This window comes from Mytilus californianus, unplaced genomic scaffold, assembly GCF_021869535.1.
Source record: "Mytilus californianus isolate M0D057914Y unplaced genomic scaffold, xbMytCali1.0.p SCAF_6, whole genome shotgun sequence".
NCBI lineage: Eukaryota > Metazoa > Mollusca > Bivalvia > Mytilida > Mytilidae > Mytilus > Mytilus californianus.
The window spans coordinates 111,322,831-111,341,263 of record NW_026262712.1 but is presented as its reverse complement, the minus strand read 5'-3'; the positions used below and the strand labels follow the sequence as shown (position 1 = coordinate 111,341,263).

The 18,433-nt window shown below is 35.0% G+C and overlaps 1 protein-coding gene and 1 long non-coding RNA gene across 2 annotated transcripts in view; both read right to left on the bottom strand.

Annotated features, from left to right (window-relative positions):
• LOC127705828 (uncharacterized) overlaps window positions 1-4,697 on the bottom strand; it is a 170,996-nt gene extending 166,299 nt beyond the window's left edge. The window contains exon 1 of the transcript XR_007984051.1: window positions 4,669-4,697. The gene's annotated coding sequence lies outside the window, so the exon portion shown is untranslated. The remainder of the gene's footprint in view (window positions 1-4,668) is intronic.
• Window positions 4,698-16,672: 11,975 nt separating this feature from the next.
• On the bottom strand, window positions 16,673-17,501 carry LOC127705840 (uncharacterized). The gene is made up of 2 exons (XR_007984064.1): window positions 17,448-17,501; window positions 16,673-17,290 (listed from the first exon to the last, which is right to left on the bottom strand). It is a non-coding gene; the product is annotated as an uncharacterized LOC127705840 (long non-coding RNA).
• Between the last annotated feature and the right edge of the window lie 932 nt (window positions 17,502-18,433).

Sequence of the window (18,433 nt, the reverse complement as noted above, 5' to 3'; positions counted from 1 at the left end):
ATGAACATGTGTCATTCAAAATAATCCTGTTTCAGCGAATTACTTAGGAAACTGTGATAATATTTTTCAATACTAGCTATATCTGACTTTTTTGAAAAACAAAAATATCGGAGAATTATTTGAGATACTGTGGATTCTTTTATTTTCGTGGGTATCAATTTTCGTGGATTGAGGAAAACTAGCATTTTCGTGGATATGTAATGTCGTTGTTTTGGCAAAGTCTGCATGCATTCCTTCAGAAAACCTGTAATTCGTTTAACCTTTAAAAATTCGTGGTTCCACTGTACTAAATAATTCCACGAAAATTAGTATCCAACGAATATTAATGAATCCATAGTAGAAGAACTTTATCGGTTTTCAATATTATTGCCTTTATTTAGATATCATAATTGAAAAAAGTCAATATTATCTTCTGCTAAGCTTGCGTAAACTATACATAGCAGTATTTTCTCCATTTTAAAGGTAACATCTAGAGGTTTAAAAAAAAAATCACAAAAAAAAGTGTTTAATGTGTCTCAACATTACTGTTGCAAATAAACAAAACTGCGGTTTTTCATTTGAGTATCAAACGGTTTACAGTTGACCTTTAACATTCCGATACACAACAGATCAACAAACGAAATTAATAGAAATACTACGATTCAAAACAGATCACCAGAGGTTTAATATTTACCTGTATGCGTCAACAAGTAGTTCATGTATTTCAACATTCTATTGGGCAATGCATAAATGAAAAGAGAAACAAGAAGGTGAATTGTGAAATTTTTACTTATTCAGAGTAAAAATTGTTCTCATATAAAAATGAACAATATATATATTGTACCTATACATTAGTATAACAAGATAATAATGAACGAAAAATATAAAATAAAAAACAATAATACCATCGATAGCTTGGCCTAGGGAGGGGTCAACTAAGCCAAACCATATAAAATATTGAAATGCTAAGTGTAACACCTGCAACATAAGCATTTTGAAATGAAGATGCTGTAAAGAATTAAGTTCTTTGGATTGTCAAGTGGCCAATGTTATACAAAACTAAATTTAAATATAAATTTAATAAACAAAACAAAAATAAAGTAAATTCAACATAAATGAAATAATGAAATGAATACATGCAAATGTAACTAAATAAACACACACAAAACAGAACTAAATATAATGTTATGAAATAAACAAAATGAAATTAAACAATTACAGTCCGCACACCTCCATCCATTCTGCACACTTCCCGGTAAAGGTTGAACGTTGCACGTACTGTAGAATAACTTTGGGTTGTTCCCCTTGAATTTCTTTTAATATAAAACGGACAGAAAATAACTATTTTCACACATTTTTGGTTGATTCTAAATTGATGAAAAGAACACTAGATTTTATACTTTTACTGCAATGATAACTTCAATGAGCAATGACGACTTGAAACTGCATAATACTGCACGGACTGCTCGATTCGTTCAACATATATTTAAACGGACTTTTTTGTATATTTATAACGGATATTTTCACCGACTCCAGGCGTTGTAATTGATATCAGCAAACATCGAGTTGTAACCATATTACTAATAATACCCTTTGTATCTCCGACACCATATATCACCGACCAGTCGACGGTATTTACTACGTGCTGTACGCACACCAAAACCGGGCCTAAAAACCCCTGCAAAATAAATATTGAACCCAAAAATTACTTACTTTATCTATACATTTGCATGATACAGCAATTATTCCGACATTCTGGACCGCGAGTAAGAAATATCATCTCGACGGCAAAATAGACCTCAATTGAACGATATAAATAAGTAAAAATGTCTTACCTGAGTGTTGTAATAATAAGCCTTGGGATATCCATGTCCTAAACTGACAATTATAATACCCAACTACTACTTTTACCAACTCTAGACTCCGCACAAGCGTGTGCTTTATTCAATGGCCATGTGTCGACTGATTTCAAACTCACCTGTGAAATTTCAATAGGTGCCTAATCACGTGATACACATGAAAGGTCTGCTTGACTATATAGTCCGGTGTTAACGAAAATAAGCCCTAACATAAAATATAGTCCTAAATGAAATAGATATATATAAATAAATAAATGGAGTTTGTTACAGATGCTCACAATCTAAAATTGGTATATCTACAAAAATACATTTGTAATGAACCACAAGTATAGATATATATATATATATCTAACAAACATCAAAATGAACAAAAAGCTTAAGGTGGTAAATGGGGATGCAGGGAGGGAAAATATATAAAATCCCAAATACAAATCTTGTTTACAAAATATCGATCTGTAGATCAACAAGAAAGGGTTAAAAGAAACTTGCCTATAAACAATATCACTGTAAAATTTAGGATGCGATCTCCCGATTCAATTACCAACCCCGTCTTCTTTATCCGAATGAAACCTATCAAATTAGATTTATCACCGGGTTTGTACTAACATGAGCAACACGACGGGTGACACTAGTGGAGCAGGACCAGCTTACCTTTCCGGAGCACATAGGATAACTCCAGTTTTTGTGGGGTTCGTTTTGCCGAGTCTTTAGTGTTTTCCGTGTTGTGTTTTTGTACTTTTGTTCGTCTTATCGTTCTTTTTTTGCCATTGCGTGGTCAGATTATTTTCGACTTTTGAGTTTGAATGTCCTTTCGGTATCTTTCGCCTCTCTTCTACAGTTACAGCCAGTCTTTCTGAAAGGTCTTTTGATTTATGAAGGAATTTAGTAACAGTTTGATTATTTTTTGGTAACGAAATCACTGACCTAATAATTCGCTCATTGACTTCTTAAACGCATTTACTGACATAATAGCGAACAACTTGTGAAATATACACTCCTTAAGAAGGGGTTAAAGGAATATCACCGACCATAATAGAGAACGCCTTATTTTTTTCTGTGTCATCTATTCTTATTTATAGTTTCCAATGTGAAGCTAAAATATCCAAATATAGAAAAGGACAAATAATACTGTATGTCATCAAATGTAAAGCAAACTCCCTTGGGTTAATTTCCACAGTAATATAAAAAAAAATCCTGATTTCTACATCAAGGTTACAGTAAGTGTTATTAAATCTATCAATTAACAGAAGAATAGACTGTAACTCATAACAATTCATGAATATTCTGCTATTAAGGGGCGTAATTGTTGCCCATAGGAATGCATATAACCTGTCGATAAACTTAACTGCTAAAACGTACATAGATATTGAAAAGAAGAAAATTGACAGCTAAGAATCATTAAAAAAAACACAAAAAAAAAAAGAAAAATATCAAAAACTGTACAATCCATTTATTTCAGAAGTTAATGTTGACAAAAAACAATATCTGCAAGTGTCCATATAGGATTTTGTTCGTATTTTTGTTTGAATTTTGTTTTATAAATATTTTTACATGTACATTTGTTAATACAAATAAATTAAAGTATTTCATCTTAAACAGCTATAAAATGTAAGTCCTGAAACCATTGCAACCAAGTTGAAAACATGACCTCCAGCACCATTTCCTGCAAAGAAAAATGTTTTTGTTATAAATACAAAGTAATGAATATTGAAACTTGTTATCAAAAATAATATTTGGTGATTTGCTGAATGACAACTAGTATAACATGTATAAAAAAGGTAGAAGAACTTCATGCTCTAAAAAAGTGTTCAAATGAAACAATTACGATCCTTGAATGATCCGAATCATGTTGATCTGAGAAATAAATTATGAACTGATAATTCAAATTCAAATTCATCATATCGCAACAAAGGAGCACTTAATTTTGGAAGTATGATATATTGGGTATTAACAGTGTACGAAAAGCACGCACGTGGTACCAAGACAATGGTAGTAGTAATACATGATATCATGAAAAGTTGGATTACGTATCTCAATCTAATTTTAAGTTTTGGAATCATATGGACCTTTGTGTAAATGGTAGATAATTTGCAAGAGGGAAAAAACTTAGATTGCTCTAACATATCTTTGGATTCTAGTGAATAGTTGTCTCATTGGCAATCATACCATACCATATCTCCAAAAACATAATAATGTATGAAATCGATTGTTGACTGCATGATCATTGGAAGCAAGTAATATAAAAGATATAAAGTTTTGGCATACATACCACTTCCACATCCATACTGGGAAAGGGCCTGTTTGGCAGCAGCAATTGTTTGGTTAATGATAGAAGTGCCAGGGTCCAATTTGCAGTCAGTGACAACTTTGTTCAAACAATCAAGATAGGTATTTGCTGCACTGTGTTTCAAATAAAATCATACAATAATACAATTAAGCACTACATGTATTATTAATATAAACGTACATACGTTTTAACACTTGATATAGCGTTGAGGTTATTATTGATTCACATTTATTTTCTGTTATCAATTACTCCTATTTCATTAATCGTAAAAAGGAATACATTCATTTTCACTTAATTTTATTTGGCAGCATGCTAAACATCTATTTTTTTTTCAAATTTCGGAGCATGTTATATATCAGAATACGTGTATTATCCCTAATTCTCAAGTGGCTGGGTGCTATATAGAGGAATCCATTTATTGGCGCCAGGCAATACTTAATAATGATTCATGAAAAGGGCCATCAAACTATTTCACAGCAAGATAGAATAAGTTAAAAATTAATTAAACTCAAAACAAAAAATAGTAAATAAAAATAGTCTGACCTGCATATTTTCTTCTTGTCTCCTGCAGCCCCTGCTACCGCGCTGGTGTAGGTTGTGGAGCATGCGGTCATTTTTGGAGTAGCACAATCCTGGGCGTCAACTCCTAAATAAGTATAAATGAATTGATGGTCGCACAATATTGGCGCGATTAATCATGTCCCTAGGTTTGTTAGGTCAGTTAACGGGACGGATATGTCTGAAAACTGTGGTATAAATTTTCGGTAAAAACCTATCAGTCCGAGAAATGATCTAACCTGTTTCTTAGTTGCAGGTTCTGGAAACTTCCGTATAGCAGAAACCTTGTCCTGGACAGGTTTGATATTGCCACTTCCTGCAATATGACCTAAAAATTCTAGCTCACCATAGCCGAATGAACACTTGCTCGGTTTGGCAACGAGCCTTGCCTGTCTCAACGAATCAAATACTGCTCTCAAATGCTCAATATGATACTCCCAATATACCAATATCGTCAATGAACGAATCAGCGAAATCTTCGTTACCTGCAGGGACTTTGTCCATCATACGGACGAAAGTAGCACCTGAATTCATCATTCCAAACGGAGTGACGGTAAATTGATAATGTCCGAACGGTGTAATGAATGCACTCTTCTGTCGGCTATCTTTGTCGAGCGGTACTTGCCAGTAGCCCTTGGTTAAATCATTTTTACTTATATACTTTGCTCTGCTGACTTTATTCAATACTTCGTCCATTCTCGGCATTAAAATCGGGTCGAAAATTGTCTGTTTGTTTAAATCTCGATAATCGACACAAAAACGAAGTGTGTTGTCTTTTTTCTTGATAAGTACTATCGGAAATGCATATGGACTATCAGACGGCTCAACTATACCGGCATCTAACATATCATCAATCTCTTGTTTGACTTTATCTCTGAGTGCGTATGGTAACGGATATGAACGCTTGTATATCGGTTCATCTGTCTTTGTAACTACTCTATGTTCTATAATATTTGTTACCTTAGGTACGTCACTAAAGATGTCATCGTATTCATTCAGTAGTTCTTTTAACTGTTGGTTTTCTTCGTCTGTTAACTCTGGTGATATTTTGACGTCATCTGCACTTTCTTTTCTTTTCAACACAGGAGTTATAGCTGTAGACATCTCATTATCATCTGTACTGTCATCTGTGCTAAGACCTGAAATTGAATTTAAGCACGCAGCAATATCTGTTGGAACACTATTATCAATATTATTATCTACCCTTTCATGCCATAACTTCAACATATTCACATGAAATACTTTGTCCTTTCCTCTGACACTAATTTTATAGTCAACAGGACTAACTTTGTCAGTTACTACAAACGGTCCTTTCCAACTTGCTATCAGTTTTGATGTATGTGTAGGTAGTAATATTAGCACCTTCTGACCAACTTCTAACTTTCTGTCTCTAGATTTTCGGTCATAGTACATTTTTTGTCTCTGTTTTGCTTTCTTTTCATTTTCATTTGCATACTCAGCCATTGTTCTCATCTTTTCTCTTGTTTCTAACAAATAACTCAATACAGAGTTTTGACATGTACTTGGCTCTTCCCATTCCTCTTTAAGTACTGCAAGAGGAACTCTAATGTGTCGACCGTATAACAATTCAAATGGTGAAAAACCAGTGCTCTCATTTGGCACCTCTCTGTATGCAAATAATAAGTAGGGGATATATTCATCCCATGTTTGTGGCTTTAATCGTGCATATGCTTTCAGCATTTTCTTCAAAACGCCATTGAACTTTTCACAAAGTTCATTACACATTGCTTGATAAGGACTAGTACGTAACTTACTTATTTGTAATAGTTTACATACCTCAACCATCAGTTCTGACATAAAGTTAGCTTTGGTCTGTTAACAGCTCCTTTGGTATGCCAACCCTAGAAAATAAACTTATAAGAGCATTTGCAACTGTACCAGCTTCCTGGTCTTTCAAAGGAATCGCCTCTGGATATTTAGTGGCGTAATCAACGCAAACTAAAGCATAACGGTTCTTGCTATCAGTCATAGGTAAAGGGCCAATAAAATCAAGAGCAATGCGCTGGAATGGCTCATCAATAGGTGGTATGCTTATCAATGGAGCTCTTGGTACTCTACCTTTAGATGTACCTATCTGACAATCAGGACAAGACCTGCAGTACTCTGCAATATCATTAAAAATACCTGGCCAGAAAAAGTGTTGCATGATTCTGTCTCTTGTCTTCTTGTTCCCCAGATGACCTGCTAATGGTATGTCGTGTCCCAATGAAAGAACAGTCTCTCTCAGCTGTCGTGGTAATACAATCTGCTGGATAACTTCTCCGCTTGGCTTCGTATACACTCTATAAAGTAAATCTGAATAATACATAAAATACGATTCATGATTTTGATGGTCTTCACCTACATATGATCGTACCTTATTCAAGGCCTCATCTGTCTTCTGTAACTCTATAAGCTGCTTCCTGTCACAAATCTTAAATTCACTAGTAATCTCTGAAAAATCTATAGAATGAGATATAGGTGTATCGCAACTACGCTGAACTGCTGTCCTGTCTATCATCCTATCTTCTACATCTTGATTCTTCCTTTGAGATCTAGTCTCAATTGCATGACAAGGGACAGCATCATCTGAAACAAAAATATCTTCACCTCGTGTCACATGTACTTCATCCATACTATGTGGTACTGATGTGTTCACATAGTTTCCCACTATAAGATCTGCGAACGGTGTATCTAAAATCAATGCAATAATATCCCCTGAAATATAAGGAGTAGAAACATTAATGTACACCTCTTGACACTGCTTCACCGTACCGTCTGCTAAGCAAATATCTCTAGTCTGACCTGTTAAGAAATCTGCATTAGTAAACCTGCTATGAACAAACACAGTAGAACAACCTGTATCTCTCAAAACAGAGACTTTGTCACTGTTAATCTCACCTTCAACTATATCAAGTCCATGTACCTGTACCTTGTTGCCATTGCATGAAACTCTAGGCAATTTAACAGTCACGCCACTAATATAATCATCCACTTTACGGTCCTGCTTAGCCTGTATGCACAAACCAAACTTACCTGTCTTAAACGTTTCCCCTGTTGATTGGTTTGTTCTTGCAGGACAATTTGTTGCTATATGGCCTATGTTTTTACAAATAAAACAAGTCCTAGTCTCTGTGTTTGGTTTCTTTTGGGAATTCTTACCTTGATGTTTAGACTGCTCTGTATAATCTGAATGTTGTTTGGAACTTACCTGTTCACTCTTGTGAGCTTGTTGAAACGCCTCTGCTTTATCTACCAATTCGTCGACCGTTTTTGGTTTTTGTTCCTTGATCCAAAGTTTCAGCTCTTTACTACAACTTACCATCAACTGTTCTCTAGTAACTAAATCAACAAATTTATCAAAATCAGTGCCTATCGCTTCACGCTCTATCCAATGCCTAAGAAACCCTACCAGTCTTACTGCAAATTCCTTAAATGACTCATCATAAAATTGACCAGCACTTCTGAACTTTTCTCTGTATGCCTCGGCAATAAGCTCATATCTAGATAAGATAGCAGTTTTAATTTTATCATAATCTCTACTGTCCTCTTCTGACAATCTAGAAAATGCCTCTAAAGCTTTCCCACAAAGTAAAGGGACTAATCTGAGGGCCCACTCTGGCTTGGGTATTTTATGTAAACCCACTAACTTCTCAAATGACCTTAAAAAAACATCCGGGTCGTCACCTTCCTTAAACTTGGGAAGTTTTGACTTCAAATTTGACTTGCCCTGGGGTTGCACTACCCCCTGTGTCAGCTCTTTGTCCCTAAGCTCTAACTCTTTTAATCGTACCTCTCTTTCCATCTCTACCTTTCTCATCTCTCTCTCTGCCGCTCGCTCTTCCCTTTTTGTAGCCTGCATGTTTCTTAACAGTTCCAAACATGTCTCCACCTTCTCTCCCTTCTCTAGTAAATCTGAAACCCAAGCGGGTAATCCACTTGTCATGCTGCACAATACAAATAATAATAAATCAAAGTAAATGTAAATGATAACAAAAATAATAATCACAAAATTCAAATAAAATGTTCAACAAAAATGTTCCCTCTTGTAAGTTTGACAATGTTCCTAATATAACAATTGACACAGTGACAATCCCACCGCTGCCACCATTGTGAAGAATTAAGTTCTTTGGATTGTCAAGTGGCCAATGTTATACAAAACTAAATTTAAATATTAATTTAATAAACAAAACAAAAGTAAAGTAAATTCAACATAAATGAAATAATGAAATGAATACATGCAAATGTAACTAAATAAACACACACAAAACAGAACTAAATATAATGTTATGAAATAAACAAAATGAAATTAAACAATTACAGTCCGCACACCTCCATCCATTCTGCACACTTCCCGGTAAAGGTTGAACGTTGCACGTACTGTAGATTAACTTTGGGTTGTTCCCCTTGAATTTCTTTTAATAAAAAACGGAGAGAAAATAACTATTTTCACACATTTTTGGTTGATTCTAAATTGATGAAAAGAACACTAGATTTTATACTTTTACTGCCATGATAACTTCAATGAGCAATGACGACTTGAAACTGCATAATACTGCACGGACTGCTCGATTCGTTTAACATATATTTAAACGGACTACTTTGTATATTTATAACGGATATTTTCACCGACTCCAGGCGTTGTAATTGATATCAGCAAACATCGAGTTGTAACCATATTACTAATAATACCCTTTGTATCTCCGACACCATATATCACCGACCAGTCGACGGTATTTACTACGTGCTGTACGCACACAAACCGGGCCTAAAAACCCCTGCAAAATAAATATTGAACCCAAAAATTACTTACTTTATCTATACTTTATCTATACATTTGCATGATACAGCAATTATTCCGACATTCTGGACCGCGAGTAAGAAATATCATCTCGACGGCAAAATAGACCTCAATTGAACGATATAAATAAGTAAAAATGTCTTACCTGAGTGTTGTAATAATAAGCCTTGGGATATCCATGTCCTAAACTGACAATTATAATACCCAACTGCTACTTTTACCAACTCTAGACTCCGCACAAGCGTGTGCTTTATTCAAGGGCCATGTGTCGACTGATTTCAAACTCACCTGTGAAATTTCAATAGGTGCCTAATCACGTGATACACATGAAAGGTCTGCTTGACTTTATAGTCCGGTGTTAACGAAAATAAGCCCTAACATAAAATATAGTCCTAAGTGAAATAGATATATGTAAATAAATAAATGGAGTTTGTTACAGATGCTCACAATCTTAAATTGGTATATCTACAAAAATACATTTGTAATGAACCACAAGTATAGATATATATATATATCTAACAAACATCAAAATGAACAAAAAAGCTTAAGGTGGTAAATGGGGATGCAGGGAGGGAAAAAATATAAAATCCCAAATACAAATCTTGTTTACAAAATATCGATCTGTAGATCAACAAGAAAGGGTTAAAAGAAACTTGCCTATAAACAATATCACTGTAAAATTTAGGATGCGATCTCCCGATTCAATTACCAACCCCGTCTTCTTTATCCGAATGAAACCTATCAAATTAGATTTATCACCGGGTTTGTACTAACATGAGCAACACGACGGGTGACACTAGTGGAGCAGGACCAGCTTACCTTTCCGGAGCACATAGGATAACTCCAGTTTTTGTGGGGTTCGTTTTGCCGAGTCTTTAGTGTTTTCCGTGTTGTGTTTTTGTACTGTTGTTCGTCTTATCGTTCTTTTTTTGCCATTGCGTGATCAGATTATTTTCGACTTTTGAGTTTGAATGTCCTTTCGGTATCTTTCGCCTCTCTTCTACAGTTACAGCCAGTCTTTCTGAAAGGTCTTTTGATTTATGAAGGAATTTAGTAACAGTTTGATTATTTTTTGGTAACGAAATCACTGACTTAATAATTCGCTCATTGACTTCTTAAACGCATTTACTGACATAATAGCGAACAACTTGTGAAATATACACTCCTTAAGAAGGGGTTAAAGGAATATCACCGACCATAATAGAGAACGCCTTATTTTTTTCTGTGTCATCTATTCTTATTTATAGTTTCCAATGTGAAGCTAAAATATCCAAATATAGAAAAGGACAAATAATACTGTATGTCATCAAATGTAAAGCAAACTCCCTTGGGTTAATTTCCACAGTAATATAAAAAAAAATCCTGATTTCTACATCAAGGTTACAGTGAGTGTTATTAAATCTATCAATTAACAGAAGAATAGACTGTAACTCATAACAATTCATGAATATTCTGCTATTAAGGGGCGTAATTGTTGCCCATAGGAATGCATATAACCTGTCGATAAACTTAACTGCTAAAACGTACATAGATATTGAAAAGAAGAAAATTGACAGCTAAGAATCATTAAAAAAAACACAAAAAAAAAAGAAAAATATCAAAAACTGTACAATCCATTTATTTCAGAAGTTAATGTTGACAAAAAACAATATCTGCAAGTGTCCATATAGGATTTTGTTCGTATTTTTGTTTGAATTTTGTTTTATAAATATTTTTACATGTACATTTGTAAATACAAATAAATTAAAGTATTTCATCTTAAACAGCTATAAAATGTAAGTCCTGAAACCATTGCAACCAAGTTGAAAACATGACCTCCAACACTATTTCCTGCAAAGAAAAATGTTTTTGTTATAAATACAAAGTAATGAATATTGAAACTTGTTATCAAAAATAATATTTGGTGATTTGTTGAATGACAACTAGTATAACATGTATAAAAAAGGTAGAAGAACTTCATGCTCTAAAAAAGTGTTCAAATGAAACAAATACGATCCTTGAATGATCCGAATCATGTTGATCTAAGAAATAAATTATGAACTGATAATTCAAATTCAAATTCATCATATCGCAACAACGGAGCACTTAATTTTGGAAGTATGATATATTGGGTATTAACAGTGTACGAAAAGCACGCACGTGGTACCAAGACAATGGTAGTAGTAATACATGATATCATGAAAAGTTGGATTACGTATCTCAATCTAATTTTAAGTTTTGGAATCATATGGACCTTTGTGTAAATGGTAGATAATTTGCAAGAGGGAAAAAACTTAGATTGCTCTAACATATCTTTGGATTCTAGTGAATAGTTGTCTCATTGGCAATCATACCATACCATATCTCCAAAAACATAATAATGTATGAAATCGATTGTTGACTGCATGATCATTGGTAGCCAGTAATATAAAAGATATAAAGTTTTGGCATACATACCACTTCCACATCCATACTGGGAAAGGGCCTGTTTGGCAGCTGCAATTGTTTGGCGTATGATAGAAGTGCCAGGGTCCAATTTGCAGTCAGTGACAACTTTGTTCAAACAATCCAGATAGGTATTTGCTGCACTGTGTTTCAAATAAAATCATACAATAATACAATTAAGCACTACATGTATTATTAATATAAACGTACATACGTTTTAACAATTTATAAGTGATCTTGATATAGCGTTGAGGTTATTATTGATTCACATTTATTTTCTGTTATCAATTACTCCTATTTCATTAATCGTAAAAAGGAATACATTCATTTTCACTTAATTTTATTTGGCAGCATGCTAAACATCTATTTTTTTCAAATTTCGGAGCATGTTATATATCAGAATACGTGTATTATCCCTAATTCTCAAGTGGCTGGGTGCTATATAGAGGAATCCATTTATTGGCGCCAGGCAATACTTAATAATGATTCATGAAAAGGGCCATCAAACTATTTCACAGCAAGATAGAATAAGTTAAAAATGAATTAAACTCAAAACAAAAAATAGTAAACAAAAATAGTCTGACCTGCATATTTTCTTTTTGTCTCCTGCAGCCCCTGCTACCGCGCTGGTGTAGGTTGTGGAGCATGCGGTCATTTTTGGAGTAGCACAATCCTGGGCATCAACTCCTAAATAAGTATGAATGAATTTTTGGTCGCACAATATTGGCGCGATTAATCATGTCCCTAGGTTTGTTAGGTCAGTTAACGGGACGGATATGTCTGAAAACTGTGGTATAGATTTTCGGTAAAAACCTATCAGTCCGAGAAATGATCTAACCTGTTTCTTAGTTGCAGGTTCTGGAAACTTCCGTATAGCAGAAACCTTGTCCTGGACAGGTTTGATATTGCCACTTCCTGCAATATGACCTAAAAATTCTAGCTCACCATAGCCGAATGAACACTTGCTCGGTTTGGCAACGAGCCTTGCCTGTCTCAACGAATCAAATACTGCTCTCAAATGCTCAATATGATACTCTTAATATACCAATATCGTCAATGAACGAATCAGCGAAATCTTCGTATCCTGCAAGGACTTTGTCCATCATACGGACGAAAGTAGCACCTGAATTCATCATTCCAAACGGAGTGACGGTAAATTGATAATGTCCGAACGGTGTAATGAATGCACTCTTCTGTCGGCTATCTTTGTCGAGCGGTACTTGCCAGTAGCCCTTGGTTAAATCAATTTTACTTATATACTTTGCTCTGCTGACTTTATTCAATACTTCGTCCATTCTCGGCATTAGAATCGGGTCAAAAATTGTCTGTTTGTTTAAATCTCGATAATCGACACAAAAACGAAGTGTGTTGTCTTTTTTCTTGATAAGTACTATCGGAAATGCATATGGACTATCAGACGGCTCAACTATACCGGCATCTAACATATCATCAATCTCTTGTTTGACTTTATCTCTGAGTGCGTATGGTAACGGATATGAACGCTTGTATATCGGTTCATCTGTCTTTGTAACTACTCTATGTTCTATAATATTTGTTACCTTAGGTACGTCACTAAAGATGTCATCGTATTCATTCAGTAGTTCTTTTAACTGTTGGTTTTCTTCGTCTGTTAACTCTGGTGATATTTTGACGTCATCTGCACTTTCTTTTCTTTTCAACACAGGAGTTATAGCTGTAGACATCTCATTATCATCTGTACTGTCATCTGTGCTAAGACCTGAAATTAAATTTAAGCACGCAGCAATATCTGTTGGAACACTATTATCAATATTATTATCTACCCTTTCATGCCATAACTTCAACATATTCACATGAAATACTTTGTCCTTTCCTCTGACACTAATTTTATAGTCAACAGGACTAACTTTGTCAGTTACTACAAACGGTCCTTTCCAACTTGCTATCAGTTTTGATGTATGTGTAGGTAGTAATATTAGCACCTTCTGACCAACTTCTAACTTTCTGTCTCTAGATTTTCGGTCATAGTACAATTTTTGTCTCTGTTTTGCTTTCTTTTCATTTTCATTTGCATACTCAGCCATTGTTCTCATCTTTTCTCTTGTTTCTAACAAATAACTCAATACAGAGTTTTGACATGTACTTCGCTCTTCCCATTCCTCTTTAAGTACTGCAAGAGGACTTCTAATGTGTCGACCGTATAACAATTCAAATGGTGAAAAACCAGTGCTCTCATTTGGCACCTCTCTGTATGCAAATAATAAGTAGGGGATATATTCATCCCATGTTTGTGGCTTTAATCGTGCATATGCTTTCAGCATTTTCTTCAAAACGCCATTGAACTTTTCACAAAGTCCATTACACATTGCATGATAAGGACTAGTACGTAACTTACTTATTTGTAATAGTCTACATACCTCAACCATCAGTTCTGACATAAAGTTACTGCCTTGGTCTGTTAACAGCTCCTTTGGTATGCCAACCCTAGAAAATAAACTTATAAGAGCATTTGCAACTGTACCAGCTTCCTGGTCTTTCAAAGGAATCGCCTCTAGATATTTAGTGGCGTAATCAACGCAAACTAAAGCATAACGGTTCTTGCTATCAGTCATAGGTAAAGGGCCAATAAAATCAAGAGCAATGCGCTGGAATGGCTCATCAATAGGTGGTATGCTTATCAATGGAGCTCTTGGTACTCTACCTTTAGATGTACCTATCTGACAATCAGGACAAGACCTGCAGTACTCTGCAATATCATTAAAAATACCTGGCCAGAAAAAAGTGTTGCATGATTCTGTCTCTTGTCTTCTTGTTCCCCAGATGACCTGCTAATGGTATGTCGTGTCCCAATGAAAGAACAGTCTCTCTCAGCTGTCGTGGTAATACAATCTGCTGGATAACTTCTCCGCTTGGCTTCGTATACACTCTATAAAGTAAATCTGAATAATACATAAAATACGATTCATGATTTTGATGGTCTTCACCTACATATGATCGTACCTTATTCAAGGCCTCATCTGTCTTCTGTAACTCTATAAGCTGCTTCCTGTCACAAATCTTAAATTCACTAGTAATCTCTGAAAAATCTATAGAATGAGATATAGGTGTATCGCAACTACGCTGAACTGCTATCCTGTCTATCATCCTATCTTCTACATCTTGCTTCTTCCTTTGAGATCTAGTCTCAATTGCATGACAAGGGACAGCATCATCTGAAACAAAAATATCTTCACCTCGTGTCACATGTACTTCATCCATACTATGTGGTACTGATGTGTTCACATAGTTTCCCACTATAAGATCTGCGAACGGTGTATCTAAAATCAATGCAATAATATCCCCTGAAATATAAGGAGTAGAAACATTAATGTACACCTCTTGACACTGCTTCACCGTACCGTCTGCTAAGCAAATATCTCTAGTCTGACCTGTTAAGAAATCTGCATTAGTAAACCTGCTATGAACAAACACAGTAGAACAACCTGTATCTCTCAAAACAGAGACTTTGTCACTGTTAATCTCACCTTCAACTATATCAAGTCCATGTACCTGTACCTTGTTGCCATTGCATGAAACTCCAGGCAATTTAACAGTCACGCCACTAATATAATCATCCACTTTATGGTCCTGCTTAGCCTGTATGCACAAACCAAACTTACCTGTCTTAAACGTTTCCCCTGTTGATTGGTTTGTTCTTGCAGGACAATTTGTTGCTATATGGCCTATGTTTTTACAAATAAAACAAGTCCTAGTCTCTGTGTTTGGTTTCTTTTGGGAATTCTTACCTTGATGTTTAGACTGCTTTGTATAATCTGAATGTTGTTTGGAACTTACCTGTTCACTCTTGTGAGCTTGTTGAAACGCCTCTGCTTTATCTACCAATTCGTCGACCGTTTTTGGTTTTTGTTCCTTGATCCAAAGTTTCAGCTCTTTACTACAACTTACCATCAACTGTCTTCTAGTAACTAAATCAACAAATTTATCAAAATCAGTGCCTATCGCTTCACGCTCTATCCAATGCCTAAGAAACCCTACCAGTCTTACTGCAAATTCCTTAAATGACTCATCATAAAATTGACCAGCACTTCTGAACTTTTCTCTGTATGCCTCGGCAGTAAGCTCATATCTAGATAAGATAGCAGTTTTAATTTTATCATAATCTCTACTGTCCTCTTCTGACAATCTAGAAAATGCCTCTAAAACTTTCCCACAAAGTAAAGGGACTAATCTGAGGGCCCACTCTGGCTTGGGTATTTTATGTAAACCCACTAACTTCTCAAATGACCTTAAAAAAACATCCGGGTCGTCACCTTCCTTAAACTTGGGAAGTTTTGACTTCAAATTTGACTTGCCATGGGGTTGCACTACCCCCTGTGTCAGCTCTTTGTCCCTAAGCTCTAACTCTTTTAATCGTACCTCTCTTTCCATCTCTACCTTTCTCATCTCTCTCTCTGCCGCTCGCTCTTCCCTTTCTGTAGCCTGCATGTTTCTTAACAGTTCCAAACATGTCTCCACCTTCTCTCCCTTCTCTAGTAAATCTGAAACCCAAGCGGGTAATCCACTTGTCATGCTGCACAATACAAATAATAATAAATCAAAGTAAATGTAAATGATAACAAAAATAATAATCACAAAATTCAAATAAAATGTTCAACAAAAATGTTCCCTCTTGTAAGTTTGACAATGTTCCTAATATAACAATTGACACAGTGACAATCCCACCGCTGCCACCATTGTGAAGAATTAAGTTCTTTGGATTGTCAAGTGGCCAATGTTATACAAAACTAAATTTAAATATAAATTTAATAAACAAAACAAAAGTAAAGTAAATTCAACATAAATGAAATAATGAAATGAATACATGCAAATGTAACTAAATAAACACACACAAAACAGAACTAAATATAATGTTATGAAATAAACAAAATGAAATTAAACAATTACAGTCCGCACACCTCCATCCATTCTGCACACTTCCCGGTAAAGGTTGAACGTTGCATGTACTGTAGAATAACTTTGGGTTGTTCCCCTTGAATTTCTTTTAATATAAAACGGACAGAAAATAACTATTTTCACACATTTTTGGTTGATTCTTAATTGATGAAAAGAACACTAGATTTTATACTTTTACTGCAATGATAACTTCAATGAGCAATGACGACTTGAAACTGCATAATACTGCACGGACTGCTCGATTCGTTTAACATATATTTAAACGGACTTCTTTGTATATTTATAACGGATATTTTCACCGACTCCAGGCGTTGTAATTGATATCAGCAAACATCGAGTTGTAACCATATTACTAATAATACCCTTTGTATCTCCGACACCATATATCACCGACCAGTCGACGGTATTTACTACGTGCTGTACGCACACCAAAACCGGGCCTAAAAACCCCTGCAAAATAAATATTGAACCCAAAAATTACTTACTTTATCTATACATTTGCATGATACAGCAATTATTCCGACATTCTGGACCGCGAGTAAGAAATATCATCTCGACGGCAAAATAGACCTCAATTGAACGATATAAATAAGTAAAAATGTCTTACCTGAGTGTTGTAATAATAAGCCTTGGGATATCCATGTCCTAAACTGACAATTATAATACCAAACTGCTACTTTTACCAACTCTAGACTCCGCACAAGCGTGTGCTTTATTCAATGGCCATGTGTCGACTGATTTCAAACTCACCTGTGAAATTTCAATAGGTGCCTAATCACGTGATACACATGAAAGGTCTGCTTGACTATATAGTCCGGTGTTAACGAAAATAAGCCCTAACATAAAATATAGTCCTAAGTGAAATAGATATATCTAAATAAATAAATGGAGTTTGTTACAGATGCTCACAATCTAAAATTGGTATATCTACAAAAATACATTTGTAATGAACCACAAGTATAGATATATATATATATCTAACAAACATCAAAATGAACAAAAAAGCTTAAGGTGGTAAATGGGGATGCAGGGAGGGAAATATATAAAATCCCAAATACAAATCTTGTTTACAAAATATCGATCTGTAGATCAACAAGAAAGGGTTAAAAGAAACTTGCCTATAAACAATATCACTGTAAAATTTAGGATGCGATCTCCCGATTCAATTACCAACCCCGTCTTCTTTATCCGAATGAAACCTATCAAATTAGATTTATCACCGGGTTTGTACTAACATGAGCAACACGACGGGTGACACTAGTGGAGCAGGACCTGCTTACCTTTCCGGAGCACATAGGATAACTCCAGTTTTTGTGGGGTTCGTTTTGCCGAGTCTTTAGTGTTTTCCGTGTTGTGTTTTTGTACTGTTGTTCGTCTTATCGTTCTTTTTTTGCCATTGCGTGGTCAGATTATTTTCGACTTTTGAGTTTGAATGTCCTTTCGGTATCTTTCGCCTCTCTTCTACAGTTACAGCCAGTCTTTCTGAAAGGTCTTTTGATTTATGAAGGAATTTAGTAACAGTTTGATTATTTTTTGGTAACGAAATCACTGACTTAATAATTCGCTCATTGACTTCTTAAACGCATTTACTGA